The sequence below is a fragment of the Helianthus annuus genome, chromosome 1 (assembly GCF_002127325.2).
Source record: "Helianthus annuus cultivar XRQ/B chromosome 1, HanXRQr2.0-SUNRISE, whole genome shotgun sequence".
In the NCBI taxonomy this organism is placed as follows: Eukaryota; Viridiplantae; Streptophyta; class Magnoliopsida; order Asterales; family Asteraceae; genus Helianthus; species Helianthus annuus.
Genome location: NC_035433.2, coordinates 56178902 through 56194960, shown reverse-complemented (window position 1 = coordinate 56194960; position 16059 = coordinate 56178902). Strand labels below are relative to the sequence as shown.

General features: G+C 39.3%; 1 non-coding gene across 1 annotated transcript; it reads left to right on the top strand.

Annotated features, from left to right (window-relative positions):
* The first annotated feature begins 15088 nt into the window (after nt 1-15088).
* Nucleotides 15089-15195, top strand: LOC118482938. Its single transcript, XR_004869275.1, has one exon. It is a non-coding gene; the product is annotated as a small nucleolar RNA R71 (small nucleolar RNA).
* Nucleotides 15196-16059: the final 864 nt, after the last annotated feature.

Genomic DNA, 16059 nt, shown 5'->3' with positions numbered 1-16059 from the left:
TCTTCTTCTTGAACCTTTAATTGATGATATCCGGAGCGCAAGTCTATCTTAGAAAAATATTTAGCGCCTTGTAATTGATCAAAAAGATCATCAATCCTAGGTAATGGGTATCGATTCTTAATTGTAACCTTATTCAGCTCTCTATAATCGATACACATTCTCATCAATCCATCTTTCTTTTTCACAAACAACACTGGTGCACCCCAAGGGGATGAACTAGGTTGTATAAATCCTTTGCTTAGTAATTCATCTAATTGCTTTTTCAATTCTAGCATTTCGGTAGGAGCTAATCGATAGGGTGCCTTGGCTATCGGTGTAGTTCCTGGAATTAGATGAATCCTAAATTCTACCTCCCTATCTGGTGGTAACCCAGGTAAATCTTCCGGAAATACATCTGGGTATTCTGAGACTACAGGAATTTCCTTAAGTTCTTTTCCTTTAGTACAAATGATTACTGAAATCATATATACTATTCCTTGTTTCCGTTCATAATTAGCAACTTTCATTACTGATATGAACTTCAGCGGCTTTCGAGGTTTATCTCCTATAATCATGATTACTTTCCCAGTAGGTGATTGAATTTCTATAGAGTTTCTATCACAAATGATTTGAGCATGGTTGGCTATTAACCAATCCATTCCTAACACAACATCAAATTCAGCTACTTTCATAGGCAATAGATTTGCAGCAAATTTATGACCTGAGAGTTCTATTTCTACTTTTTGCAAAACCTGATTGATTTTTACTGAATTCCCATCTGCGGTTTCGACTGTAAAAATCTGCCTAACGGTAGTTAAGAGTAACTTAAGAGCTTGACAGAATGAAGTATTTATAAAACTTTGGTTTGCACCAGAGTCAAATAATACTTTTGCATAAACGTTGTGAACTAGAAACGTACCGGCGATGACGTCCGGAATGAGCTCTGCTTCTTGAGTGGTTAGCTGGAATGCTCTGGCATTCTTCTTAGTAGCTCCTTCGGTCGCTTTGGGTTTGTTGTCTACTGGGTTGGCTAACTTAGGACATTCTGTTTTGAAATGTCCGGCTTCTCCACAATTGTAACAAATTATGGATTTCTTCCTGCAGTTTTCTTCACGATGTCCTATCGTTTTGCAAAAATTGCAAAGTTTGTTACATTTTCCAAAATGATTCTTTTTGCAAATTTTGCAGAATGGCAAAGTTAAGGATTGCCCTGTTCCTCTTTTCTTGAAATTCCTACTATTACCCACTCTAAATCCTTGGGTAATTTTCTGAGCTAGTTCCTTCTTCCTATCTTCATCTCTTGTACGTATCAGTTCATCAGTTAGGGTGTTAGCTAATTCTACTGCATCGTCAATAGTGCGAGGTCTCGCAGCCTTAACGATATTGCGAATTTCGCTAATTAATCCCCAAATATAGCGAGAAATGAGTACCGGTTCTGGCGAAGCCAGGTTAGGTACCACTCTAGCATATTCGAAGAATGTCGAAGTATAACCACGACAATCCACACCTAACATCCGATGAGTTAGGAACTTATTTGCCATTTGTTCCTTTTCATACTCAGGACAGAATTTTCTTTCTACGAGATTCTTAAATTCTTCCCAAGTCATAGCATAAGCCCTATCTCTTCCTTTAGCTTGTAACACAGTGTTCCACCATTCGAGTGCTTCTTCTTTAAACAGATTTGATGCGTACATGACCTGATCATCTTTGGCACACTTACTTATTGCAATTACTGCTTCAGTTTTCTCTAACCAACGCAGTGATGCAGTTACCCCTTCATTGCCTGCAAATTCAGTGGGTTTACAAGCAAAGAATTCTTTGAAAGTGCAACCAGGTGTTGCAGCCTTCCGTTTCTTAGGAAGCGGCGTGTGCTGGGATTCATTATCATGATTAACATGATTATGGCCACCGTTTATACTATTACTGAAGTTATCTTCAGTAGTACGTTTACTAGGAATGATATGTTGCGGTTCGATTGGACTTTTTACAGCAGCAACAAATGCTGGAATAGCATTGGCTATCCCTTGAGCAACAATATTTTCAATATCTTGTCTAGTCATATATTGACAGGGCCGTCTCCGAAAAAGATAAAAAACTTTTGGGCCCCGTGCGAGACAAAAAATTTTGGGCCCCTTTCCTATATTATAAACTCATTAATCATATATAAAAAACCACAATATGATGATAATTATTGTAAAATAAACAAAACAAAAGTAGTGTAGCAAAATGAACAAAATTACTTACTTAAGCGAATCATGAGCCTTTTTTAGCATTTTGAAAGTAAAGTTCTCGATCAAGTATTTATAATTCATGCCATTTCTTCTCTATATTTCAATGTACCATAATTATCCATGTTCATAGAGTGAATGCTAGCATCGATTAAAAACAATAAATCCTAGTTTTATGTTACAAATAAATTAATACACATAACATTAGTTTCAACACTCCCCGGATAAGCAAAAATAACAAACACTTGAATCCTTTACGCAAAAAGAACTGTAATATGTGTAAACATATCCAAACTAATTTGGCAACACAAATCTTTTCATACAAAAAAAAAAGATAAATTGAGCAAGATATTGAGTTCTTCTAAGTTTATATTGTAGATGGTTAAATAAGAAATTAGAAACCTACAAATTTAAACAAGAAAACATGTAAAGTTTATTATATAAATGGTTAAATGAGAAGGAAAAAAATTGAAGAAGTTTACAAATTTATTGAGGCCCAAATTTAAATGTGGCTATATGGGGCCTTTTCCCTTGTTTTATAATCAGCCTTAAGGCCAAAGAAAAACATAACATTTACATAAAGAAAATAAGATTAAAAAATTGACAAGCGTGGGATTCGAACCCGCGATTACCGATTTAATAATAAGTAGCCACATCCACTGAAGCACATGGTAAATTTGTTTATACTTTCCACACTAATTATATATATTTATATATTTTAAACAATTTTGGGCCTCTAGGTATTTTGGGCCCTGTGCGGTGGCACCTCCCGCACAGGCCCAAAACCGGCCCTGTATATTGATCCCCTGGATGTTGCTCCGACTGATTAACCTCATTTACTGGTTCATTACCACTATTTGCCATCTGATAATATATAATAATTTTTATTAGTATTTGATAAATAGTAATCATACATAAACAATCAGACAATTTATAATACACGTATAGTCAAAATTATCGATTTCTCGATTCCATTTCATATCCGTTATAGTATGCATCACTACACACCAATATTTTACAAAGTTTTATTCGGAGTTATGTTACAGACTGATTTCACTATATACTATTACACAACTATAGTTTTACCATCCTCCTATCCCTCACCATTTGTTGTTCTAAAAACGCATTTCCCTTTCATCATATTTCCTGGCAATCTGTCCCCCTATCTCCCTGATTCTATTCCCTGCATCCATCAACTCTTCACCGAAATGACGAAGTTCAGCCATATTCTCAGTGCTCATTGGTGGATTAGGTAGGGGTTCTGGATCAAATTGCGGAAGGAATGAATAAGGGTCGTTGACAATATTTTGAAATTGCCAATCATTCGTCCACCATTCTTCCATTTCTATAGCTTGAGCGTGGACTATTGGTTCTGGGATTGCTGGTGCAAAATTCATAGGGATTGGATTTTCGATAGGATAGGTAAAAATATTAGTATTGACAGGTTGAATAGTCTCACAGCTTTCTAATAGAAAATCTATTTCATCTTGAAAAGTTGTTCCCTGATTTCGATTGGAGCTCTCTCCGATCTCTATCTGAGTTGGTCTAGAACCTTGTCCTACTTCCATTTCTATTTCTTTAGAATATTCCTCAAACTGTATCTCCATTTGCCTAGAATCTTTCTTAACTTCAATTTCCATTTCCGGCTGTTTACCAGTTTCTTTTGCTATTTCTAAAGGATTATTTGTTTTAGGAAGTTTCGGGACTGGCTTTTTCCTACGGATACGATGTCCCCACACGTAATTCTTCTTTTTCTTTCGTTTTGGCTTTGTCAAAGGTGGAGCATGGAATTCTACAGGTTGGTCCACATCAGCAAAGTATCCAGTAAACTCTTGGGAAACTTCTATATTCACTGGGTAAAGATTGAGGTTCTGAAAAGCTTCAGATATCTCGCTCATGCTGTGTAGCATATATGCAAAATGCACAAAAATGCTAAGTTAAAACTTTGGAACAAAGTTTAACAAATAAACATCGAAGTTTTATTACACACTATTTGTACAAAATAACAGGAAAGAACACACTCAGATTTATTTATTTATTTACTGAGAAGTGTTATTACTAGACTTAGGGTATTTAAAGATTTGCATGTTCTGCTACAGTGGCTAGCATATATAAATTTGCCCATTTCTCATCTAGCTTATCTTCCCAAGGTGATTTATTGATTAACTCCTGGGTTTCCTTTTTAATTCTCTTTTCCCGGATTTGCTCTTTACTTTTCTTAATAATCATACTCCTTTTTCTAGGAGAAAGCGGTTTCTCATATTGTGCTTTTCGCACAAATATTCCTTCTTCAGGAATTGTAGGGAGCTTTGAAAATTTGGTTTTGGATGAACTTCCCTCTTCATAGACTGACCTATCTAATTTAAGATAGATATCTTGCAACTTTTGCTTACCCATACTGTAACTAACAAATAGTCAGTTTAATAAAACACATAATCACATAATAGTAATCAGGAAAAATTAAGTATCTGTTAAATACTTAATTAGCTTAACTCAGTGGCTCTGATACCACCTTATTTCTGTCACGGGCCCCGACCCGGTTTGACCCGTTTCAGGAGCCGCGGGACAGAAATCCCGTGATATTTGTTTATGTGATTTTAGCAGCGGAATGTTAACATCAGGATCGTTATAAAGCTAAAAACTTTTCCCGATTATTTTATTTCACAACTCGGGATAAAACCCCGATAATTACAATAATAAGATTTTTCTGATAAATCTTTATTTCAAAACATATTTCTTTATTTTATACTGAGCCACTATCTTAAGCTTGAAATGCTCCCCGGCACTTTTCCTGAATTACAGTAGATCACCTGAAACATGTTTGAAAAAGGTTTTGTCAGCGGGGAAATACTGAGTGAATCATTCAGTTTACTGAAAATGACACATTTGTTATAATTCACAGTATTAAGATCTTTTACATATGTTTCTGATATCAACCAACTACCCACAGTATTTGTCACTCGACCGGATCTGTGACAGTGGTCATATCACCATTGGCTGCCCCAATGAATGACGTATCACTAAATTTTAGGTTCGCCCACCTAAAGTGATAAAAACAGTAGTAATGTGCACAATACCCCACATACTGGCTGTAATTTGGTGATTACATCAACTTAATCACTGTAATCATAATTCTGAAAATAATTTGGAGTATTGTAAAACATTTGATAAAAAGAGAATGACTCACATTGCAGATTTAATACGGATACAATATGATTTAGCCTGGTTAACCTAATTTCAATAATAATGCACACAAAACTGGGTTAGTGATCAATACAGCAGTCACGATAACTCACGAAATCAAATTCTCACAATGAACGACAAAGTGCAATACTTAAACATTCATCGATTTAACGACGAACGACAAAGTATAACCCAATGTGGGCGGCACTTAAACATTCTTTGGATATATTGATCTCGGAAAATGAATCGTAATAGCGATCGAGTAATTACCCTGTTTTGCGGCAGCGATTCGAGTGCAGTGTGTGTTTATTTGTAGTAATTTAGTGCTAATTCGACGTACAGACAACAACTTTGCGTCGTTTCAACTTCTAATTTCAAGTCCCAAGGTCGGCTATTTATAGCCAGAAAATAGCCTCGCTTACGGACCGTAAACCGTAACCCTTACGGTCTTTAAGGGTGCGGTCTAATTTGTAGAGTAGCCTAGTCAGTGGTATAGGCTTGATGAATCAACAAAAATCGAATTTCAGTATGTACAACGCAATTTTGTTGATAATTATCAACTAGGGTTTACCCCCCCCCCCCCCCCCGAGTTTTAGGGGCCCTGATCCTGATTCCGATTGTTCCGAAAATTTTAGGGTTAGTGCGGAATTACTTGGGTGTCTCAATTAGGGTTTCCTTATTGACTAATTATCATTCTAATTATAAATTTTAATGAGAGTTGTTACAACATGCCCGCCCGGGTTTGGTTCTGTATTACCCGGAAGACCACCTGGGGGCCTTTTAGACATCATCTGCGCCAGCTGACCAACCTAATTCTCGATATTCTGAATCGAGGCTTTCTGACTCCTCATTTCTCCCTCGTTAGCTAGAAAACGATCTTCGCTTTGTTGGTATCGTTTTTTTGGAGCTAGAAAGAAGCTGAGCCATCATATCCTCCAGCTTGGAACTAGACTTAGGGGCCTGCTGCTGGGAGCTACTCCCAGTGCCCTGATTCTGATACGAATATGGACGTTGCTGGTAAGGTTGGTTGTATTGCTGGAACTGCTGACCCTGCTGTGGCGCTGGAGCACGCTGAGTGAACCCCAATGGGTTTTGATTACCTGTATTCCCTCGCCACCCAAAATTTGGGTGACTTCTCCATCCGGGATTATAGGTATTGTTGTACGGGTTGTTCTGCGGCCTCACCTGATTACCCACAAAATCCACTTCTTCGTGGCCCTCATACACGACTCCCTAAAAGCATGCACCAGGCTCATGTGACACTCCACACTGGTCACATCCCGAACCAGCTTGTGCAATCATCTGGGACTTATCGAATTTTGCTGCAAGAGCTGATATTTGTGCAGTAATGGCCGTGTAGTCATCCACCTCGTGTGCTCCTGCGTGAGATGATGATGATGATGATGATGACCGGCCTCTATCTCCTTCCCTACGTGAGCTGGATTTCAACGCAGCTTTTTCTATGATATCATACGCTTCAGTAGGCGTCTTAGTTCCTAGATCGCCTCCTGCGTTCACGTCTAATCGCTCCTGTGTGTGGTAACTGAGCCCCTGATAGAACGTTAAAACCAGCTGTCTCTTGGAGAAGCCATGATGTGGAACATCAATCAACAGATCTTTAAATCTCTCCCAGTCGCGTGCAACGACTCTCCCTCGTCCTGGCGAAAGGAAACAATCCGGTTCCCTAGCTTGTTTGTTTTCTCAGGTGGAAAATATTTCTGCATGAACTGCTCCGCCAACTGATTCCAGGTCCTGATGGACCCGGCTGGAAGTGACATAAGCCAAGCTCTAGCTTTGTCACGCAACGAGAAAGGAAACAATCTCAACCGAATTGCATCCTCCGAAACACCTGTAATCCTAAATGTCGAACAAATAGCAAGAAAAGCAGCGATATGCCTCCCGGGATCCTCATGCTCACGCCCGTCAAACTGTACTGAATTCTGCACCATATTAATAATACTAGATCTAATTTCAAAAGTAGGTGCATCTATAGTAGGCTGAAGGATACTCGGCTCCAGGCATGCCCTTCCGGGCTGATTCGTCTCATTCAAAGGTCGCTCATCGTCCGCCATGATGACTCTTTCTTCGTCCCCTGAGCTTTCGTCTTCAGAGAGTATCACCGGCTCATCAATCGCGTTTGCAATGCGTTGTGCAATAACACGTGACCTTTCTCGCAGCCTCTTACTCCTCCTAAGATTATGCGCTGGTTCGTCAGTCGACTCAGCAACAGTGGGCACGGGAGTTGAGGACATCAACTTGCAAACGAAAATTTGACACAATGAATATTTTATTAATATAATAATGCTTTTTTTTGGCTGAAAAGAAACAGAATATTATTCTAAATGGGCTGAAAAATTTACAAAAATCCGAAAATAGGCCCGAAATTTTATAAAAATTAAAGCAATGAAAATAATCGAATCGGCTAGTATAAAAATGATTTTTAAGGGCCGAAAACTCAAAGAATACATGAATAAATAAATCCGGATTAGAACAAATAATTGGAACAAAAATTTACAAGTGTACAAAATAATCAAGAAATATTAACAAATAAATAAACAAATAAATAATCAAGAAAATATTCACAAATACTAACAAGTATATACACCGATAAAACAATGACTCGGGTCGTTCCTAAAACTCGCCACTTTCCCGGCAACGGCACCAAAAACTTGACGTGTGCGCGACTACACATATTTATTACAATGAAATTACACACGATTTGGTTTTAAATTTATAAAAGTGATTATTACTTTTACATTAAAACACACACGAAAGAGGCAAGTGTACCCCGTCATATATGTAGTAAAGTATCGGTAAGAACCAAGTATCGATCCAATGAAATGGGCGGAGAAATAATACTAGACCTTTGTCACTAAACTACCGGTAAAAAAATAAGTTGTTTAATTTTTAATAAACTAAAATAAGCATAAACAAATACTTATAAAACATAGTAGATTTCAAATACTAAAATAGATAAATAGCCTTGCTTAATACACAACCACAGCATGTCAACTAAGTCGGTTTTGGCACTAGAAGCATTCGGTCAATTTTCCATTTTTAAGACAATTAGTATCCCTTTCGGGAATCCTAACATGACAATCATTCGGAAAGCTAAAACGATAAACACACTTTAACCACCTAAAATTGTTCTTTAACGTGCAATTGATAAACGTCTATGAAAATCTCTTAAAAATAAGTTAGTCATCCGTTAGGAGTTTTCTAACCTCACTTAAACAAGGAAAGCGACACCGATAAACACAATGCAACCACCAAGACAAGCATAAACTAGATTAAATCACAACCGAGTTCATTTTACAAATCTTGCACATAAATTCACCAAGATAGCAATTTTGGCCTAAACTACTAACTAAGCTAACAAATCATGGCAAGAATTCATAATAACACCATTTAACCCGTTAAGGTCCTTACGTGACGGCAAGCTTTCTTGATTAATAATAATTACATGTTATTAAACCACCAACCATTTCTAGTATCATGGTGCCCACATTTTAACCAAGCTAAACTAGTTAACCAAGTTTAAAGTTTACTAATACATGATTAATTAAGCTTCATTTTTCAACTATCTCAACTAACCAAGTACCAATCATCCAACACAATTACTTATAATCAAGAAATAAATATCAATAACAAGGTTGCAAACTAATCATCAAAGATTAACATAGAAAATACTTCCAAATGTCATTACAAACAAAGATTAACATACAAATGGCTATAATCAAGCAGGGGATTGTTGTGTTTTTGCCCAAAGGCTAAAATAATACATAAATATTAATCTAAATGCTTGAAAGATTAACAAAATTCTGGAAAGATTAGAAAACCAAACCATAAACAAGCATAAGATTAAGAATCTGGAAGATAACAAAGCTTATCGGCATAATGTGGCTTGAATCCGGGTGACAGCAGAAGCCTCCGGAGCCTGAAAATCGCCAGAATCGCTCCCAAAATGTCCAGAGTTACGAGCAGAATGTTTCTGCAAGTTTTTTATATATTTTCGATGTCGCACGGTCGTGCACCGATCGCACGACCGTTCACTTTTTGAATTATTGGAGTTACTGTTCATGACATCAGCAGAGTTGACTGGTCTTCGGTCTCGCACGACCGTTCTTCCTGGGGAATGATCGTGCATTTTCGGGATCATGTTGCACGGACTGCTGCACTTGTCGTGCATTGTCGGGCTTTGACTGAACATCGGATCCGCACGGGGTGCAATCGAACGCACGCCCGTGCATTACCGGATATGCTTGCACGTCGAGTTGCACCCACGTTCACTGCCGGACTGGGCTGCATTTGTCGGAGATGCACGGTCGTGCATTAGGTCGCACAACCGTTCCACTTGCCCAGGTCAGAATTCTAACAGAATGTCCGCAGCTTTGTCGTTTCGTCCTGAAAGTCCTCGTTTTCACTATCATCTTGTCTGGTATGCTGTTTTAGGCCTGTAAACAAAAGTATACATGGTTAAGTATCCGAATGACGGTTTTACGGCCGAAAACACATAAAATGGGGATAAAATGGGGGACTAAAATATGTGTAAATTATCGAATATCATTTGATGTGTGTCAGTGTATATATGTTTTTAGATATATATTTAAGCCCTTTTTACACTTTTAGCCAAGTTTTAAATTTATAAAACACGATATTCACTAACACTAAACACACAAATGGGCAAGTGCACCCATCGTGGACATAGTATAGTGTTGGTAAGATACCGAGGTCGTCCAAGGACACAAGAGCTTTTAATACCGGTTTATCCTCAACGTCTAATCAAATCAAAAAGGTTAGAAAAATGTTTTAAACTAAGAAAATAAAAACTAACTAAATGCTGAAAATAAAAATAAAATAAAAACAGATAGACAAGATGAATCACTTGGATCCGACACGTGTATTAGTATAACCTTTGATTATTTTCGCACTTTTGCACTTGTTTAAGAGATTATCTTAGTTATTGTAGTAGGCCCCTCTTTTGAAGGCGACGTTACCCTCAACCCAGTAGTTTGAGTCAGCAAGGATACAATCCTAAAGGGTCGGATTATTGAAAGATAATGAATTAAGTTATTAATGCAAATTATGATAGGCCCCGCTTTTGGCGGTGACGTTACCCTCGGCTAAGTAGTCTGAGTCAGCAGGGATACAGTCCTAAATAGCCGGGTTATAGTATTAATAGTAGTTAACTTATGAGGGGGTCAAAGAGTTTGGATCCCCGCCATCCAATACCTATGGGCATTGAAGGAGATCCTACTAAATTTGACCCAGGTCCCAAGCAGGACCTCTAAACGCTGAACAAGGGCAAGACCCTTACCAAACCGTTCCCTTAACCCCCGACCAGGTAGCCAACATACCTCCATATAGACCGTGGAGATATGAATGGTGAAAATCTTTTATTTTATATAGACAGTAAAATAATGCCAAGACACCACGGACAAACGATAAGGAAAGATCACCTTCAACATAAGTAACTAGTTATTAAAGTCATTAATACAAAACCAAATAAAAAGTGCAAAAGATTAAAAATAAAAAGTATTATACTAAACACTTGTCTTCACCAAGTGATGTAAGAGACTTAGGCAAACATGGCCTTGATTGTCAAGAACTCTTACGATCAATCTTGGATCCCGAGACGACTCACACACTCTACGATGGACAATGGATGATGGTGGTGGATGATGGTGTTATGGTGGTGGTGGGTGGTGGATGAGGTGTGAGAGAGGTGGTGTGCCAAGGGATGAGAGAGAATGAAGCCAAGCTCCTCTATTTATAGGCTGAACAGAAGGCTGGACACGGCCCCGTGTCCGCTGGACACGGCCCCGTGCCCGCCTGACACTCTCTCTCCTCAATAATTGTAATTGCGAATTACAATTAATGTGCCTGCTGTACTTTCACCACGCCCCCGTGCCCGCTGGACACGGCCCCGTGGTGGGCAATGGAAGCTTCTACTGGTTTGTCTTTTCTGCTGCTTCCTGGGCACGCCCCCGTGTTCGCTGGACACGGGGCGTGTTCAGACTCTGTTTCTTCTCCTTTGCCTTGGGAGATGCCGTTGAGGGTCCGGGCAGTCCACTTTTGTTCCTTTTCTTGTATTTATGGTAGAATTAGCTGTCTTTTTGCTTCTTTTGTGATTTTGAGCTCATTTCATCCTGAAAATACAAAAGGAAGACAAAAACACTCTTTTTCCAACATTAGTACTTAAAAAGGGTTAGTTTTATGCCTTAATTGATGTGATTTATATGTTGCATTTTACACACATCAAATACCCCCACACTTGAACTTTTGCTTGTCCTCAAGCAAAACTCTTTAAATGTGGCTTACACTCCCAAATGGAATAGGTAGAAGAGAAGTTTTTTTTTTTTTTTTTTAGCTTGTCATAGAGTGTCGGGAATCCAAGGTTTTTATCGGTTTTATTTTTATTTATTTACAATCCTATTCGTTATGATTTATTTTGAACTTTTCATAAGATAAATTACTTATTTGGGCATAGCATGCCTTATTAAAATTCCATTTATATACAAGTTCACATACCTCACGGGAGATCACTCAACACTCGGCCGAAGGTGTATATTTTAGTGAATCACTCGAGAGCGGCACGGAACTTACGTCTTCCATAGGCTTGCCAAGCAATCAATCCTCCTCCTTTTTAACTTTTTACCTTTGTAAATATCAAGAGGACTTTTGGGTGAAGGCTTGGGTTTAAAGGTGGGTGGTTGGTTAGTGGTTAGTAAAAAGGGCGAAAATCGTAACAAGCGTCGGTTTTCGTGAAGTACCTTGTTTTTAGTGACTTTTTATTTTGAAGTATTTCTCCAAACAAGCTTTTATAGCTTTTGTTTGTTTTTGACTTCATCATCATTCATTATTTTTTTTTTCAATCGTCACATAAAAAGGCGATGTTTACGAAAAAGCGAACTTGTTACTAAAAAAAATAAATAAAAAGGTTTTTGGTGGGTAAAAAGGGTTTTGGGGTAATGAAATGAAAGGTTTAGGCTCAAAGGGGCTATCTAGGGGGATTTTGGGTAGGTAAAAAAAAATGAAAAATAATGGTTTTGAAAGAAAAAAAATGGTTAGTCCTAATGCCTCCATCATTTACTTACTTGGGTTTAAGTTGGTAAGGACCGGGAATGTATCGTCGTGGCAAGTTCTAGATTTGTAAGAACCGAGCGGCTATTCACACAAGAAACGAAAAATGAGCATTTAATCTAAATATGTGTATTTTTATGCTCAATAAAGGCTCAAAACTCACTTTTGTGGGAATGGGTTTTTTATGTGACCAAGCATATATAATCGAATTTTAAACTAGACTTGTTATACCGTTTCATAATTTTCTTATGTTGGTTCCTTTTTTTATCACGACGCTATCGGTTGTAAACTTGTAAAAATATAACCTTTTTAGAACTTGTTATTTCCAACTTAAACTAAGACAAGTAAATAAAAAAATGAAAAAGTTTTTGAAAAAAATTTGGGGTGTTTAGCGGTTCCAATAGAGTTTTGTGTAAGGCTTGTGTTTAGGATTTTGCAAAATTTCAAGGTTTTAGCATCCCACCCACACTTAAATTACACATTGTCCTCAATGTGTCCAAAAATAAAGTTTTTTTTTTCTTTTGGTTGATTAGAATGTATAAAAGTGTGTTAAAAAGCAAAGATTTATGTTACTGGCATCCTGGACACGGCCCCGTGTTCACCGGGCACGGCCCCGTGGTCAAGTGCCAGTAACAAAAATTACAGAATTGAAACAGAAGCCTGGACACGGGGGCGTGTCCGCTGAACACGGCCCGTGTCCAGTTACCTGAACTGGGTGATTTTCTGCAGGGGCTCAGCACGGGGCCGTGTTGGTTGGGCACGGCCCGTGTTGAGCCTTCTGTGATGGAGATTTTTGTCGGGTTGCTCTGTTCTTCGTGCATGGTTCCATTTTTCTCGTTCCCTTTTTCATCCATTACCACCATGAGTGTGTTTTATTCTGCAAAAACTAAAAGATTAAACTAAACTAAACTAAGGATAGATCCGCGGAATGCCTCCGTGGTGCGCCACGTTTATAAGGGTCCTTGGCTAGACCCGATTCCCGGTTATATATCTTCTGAGTGGAGTGCCTTGCTTCCCAAGTTACACCGTCGGAGAGCGGCATCCAAGCTTGAATCAATAACCTTCATGTAATTGACTGGGTCATCGTCCTCTATTTTCTTCCCAACTCCGAACTTCACCTCATCGTCCCCATACCTCAAAGTCAGTGCCCCGTCATTCATGTCTACCACTGCTTGTGCTGTGGCAAGGAAGGGTCTCCCTAGGATAAGGGGGACCTCGGTGTCTTCCTCCATGTCGAGTATGACAAAGTCAACTGGATAAACGAATCTGCTTACCCTTACCAAGACATTCTCGATGACACCTTGTGGGAACTTGACTGATCGATCAGCGAGTTGTATGCTTATTTTTGTAGGGCTCGTGGTTCCCAAGCCAAGCCTTTTGAACATCGATGAGGGCATGAGGTTAATGCTAGCCCCTAAGTCGGCCAAGGCATTGCGAACGGGTGATTCCCCTATTGAGCATGGAATCGTGAAACTTCCGGGATCGATCTTCTTTTGGGGTAATTTATTGAGTACGAGGGCAGAGCATTCTTCGCCTAAATTAACTAATTGCAAATTTTCAATTTTCTTTTTATGTGTAAGGAAGTCCCGCATAAATTTAGAGTATTTGGGCATTTGGGTTAGGACTTCGATAAAAGGAATATTGACATGCAATTGTTTTAACAGACTTTCGAATTTGCGAACTGCTCATTGGTCTTTTGACGAATTAACCTACCGGGGTACGGAACTCGAGGAGCCTTGGTAGGCTCTGGTGATGGGGGAGAGTTCTTTTCCTGCAGATGTGTTGGCATTGTTTCTTCCGTTGGTGGAGGTATTTCTGCAGGTCCTACGGTGCGGTTTCGTAGTGTGATGAGGTGAACTTGCGCCTTTGGGTTTGTTTCGGTATTGCTAGGTAATGCGCCTTGCGGTCTCTCGGAAAAATTTTGTGCTAGTTGATTTATTTGTTTTTCTATGTTTTGAATGCTAGCTTGTTGATTCCTAAAATTAGATTCTAATTGTAGAAATCTTTCCGAGTTTTTCTTATCAGTGTCAGAGACGAGGCGAGATATAGTATCTTCGAGCCTTTCTCGTCCACCTTGTTGTTGAGTGAAATTTTGTGACTCATTTCTTGATTGCTGAAAGTTTGTTCGTTGGGTTTGTTGGTTACTACTATTGCCGGTTTCCCTCCAACCAAGGTTTGGGTGGTTTCGCCATCCTTGGTTGTAAGTTCCCGTTGGAGGACCCGACGGCCTAGGTCTATTATCAATGTAGTTTACCATTTCTTGTTGATCGTCCGTTTCTTTCATGCAACTCCAATTTTCATGTGACCCACCACACCCTTCACAAGCCATAACCGAGACTGTTTTTGTCATTTCTAATTTTTTTATTTTTGAAGAAAGGGCCTCGATTTGGGCTTGTAAAGAGGTGCTTTCGTCGACCTTATGGGCGCCCGGGGCAATAGACTTATTCCCCCGGGGAGTGTGCCATTGAAAATTGGTTTGAGCAATTTCCTCAATCTGATTATATATTTCGTTTGGGCGTCGATTACCTAAAAGTCCCCCGGAGCTAGAATCAAGTGTCTGCCTAGTGTGTGGCAACAATCCATTGTAGAAAGTGGATACTTGTTGCCATATTGCGAGGCCGTGATGGGGACACTTGCGTAATAGCTCCTTGAACCTTTCCCATGTTTCATATAAGGATTCCCCGTCCTCTTGTGAGTATGTATTAATTTCAGCCATTAATTTAGCAGTTTTAGAAGGAGGGAAATACTTATATAGAAACTTTTGGGCTAGTTCATCCCAGGTGTTTACCGATCCAGCTGGGAGGGTGTTGAGCCAAGCTTTCGCTCGGTCTTTTAGTGAGAATGGAAACATACGGAGGCGGATGGCGTCGTTTGATGCTCCATTGATCCGAAAGGTATCACATATTTCTAAGAAATTAGTTATATGTAGATGAGGATCCTCGTCCGCAAGCCCGTGGAAGGTTGCTGAGTTTTGGAGCATTTGTATCAAATGCGGTCGAAGTTCGAAGTTATTGGCTTCGACATTCGGAGCATTGATAGCGGCGCCTAGATTACCTACGGTGGGCCGTAGATAATCCATAAGGGTACGTTGGTCCGCCATTGGGGGTGGATCACCCGAAACCTTCTCTTGGTTTTTAGCTTTTAACCTTTTTCTGAGAAAGCGTTCGGGTTCTTCTAGCGGTTCCTTTATGTCTCTATTGGAACTGGAGCTCATACACTGCGTGAGGACGGCGTCGGGTTCCAAGTCCTGCAATAAAAACAGAAAAGAACGTTGGTCAGAAGGTTCACCACGGCCCCGTGTTGAGCGAACACGGCCCCGTGGTCGGAATTACAGTGATTGTTTTTCAGATCCCAGTTACTGGAAGTTGGACACGGCCCCGTGTAGCACCGGCACGGCCCCGTGGTCAGCCTTCTGTAACTTAAAAAACAAAAACTGCCAGTAACGTTGCTGAGCACGGCCCGTGTCCGACCAGGCACGGCCCCGTGCTGAGCACTGCAGAAGCTGAAAATCTAAGAAAAAAAAATCCTAAAAAATTAAAGAAAAATAAAAATATGATTAGGCCGTTGATTCCTAACTTTCTTAAAA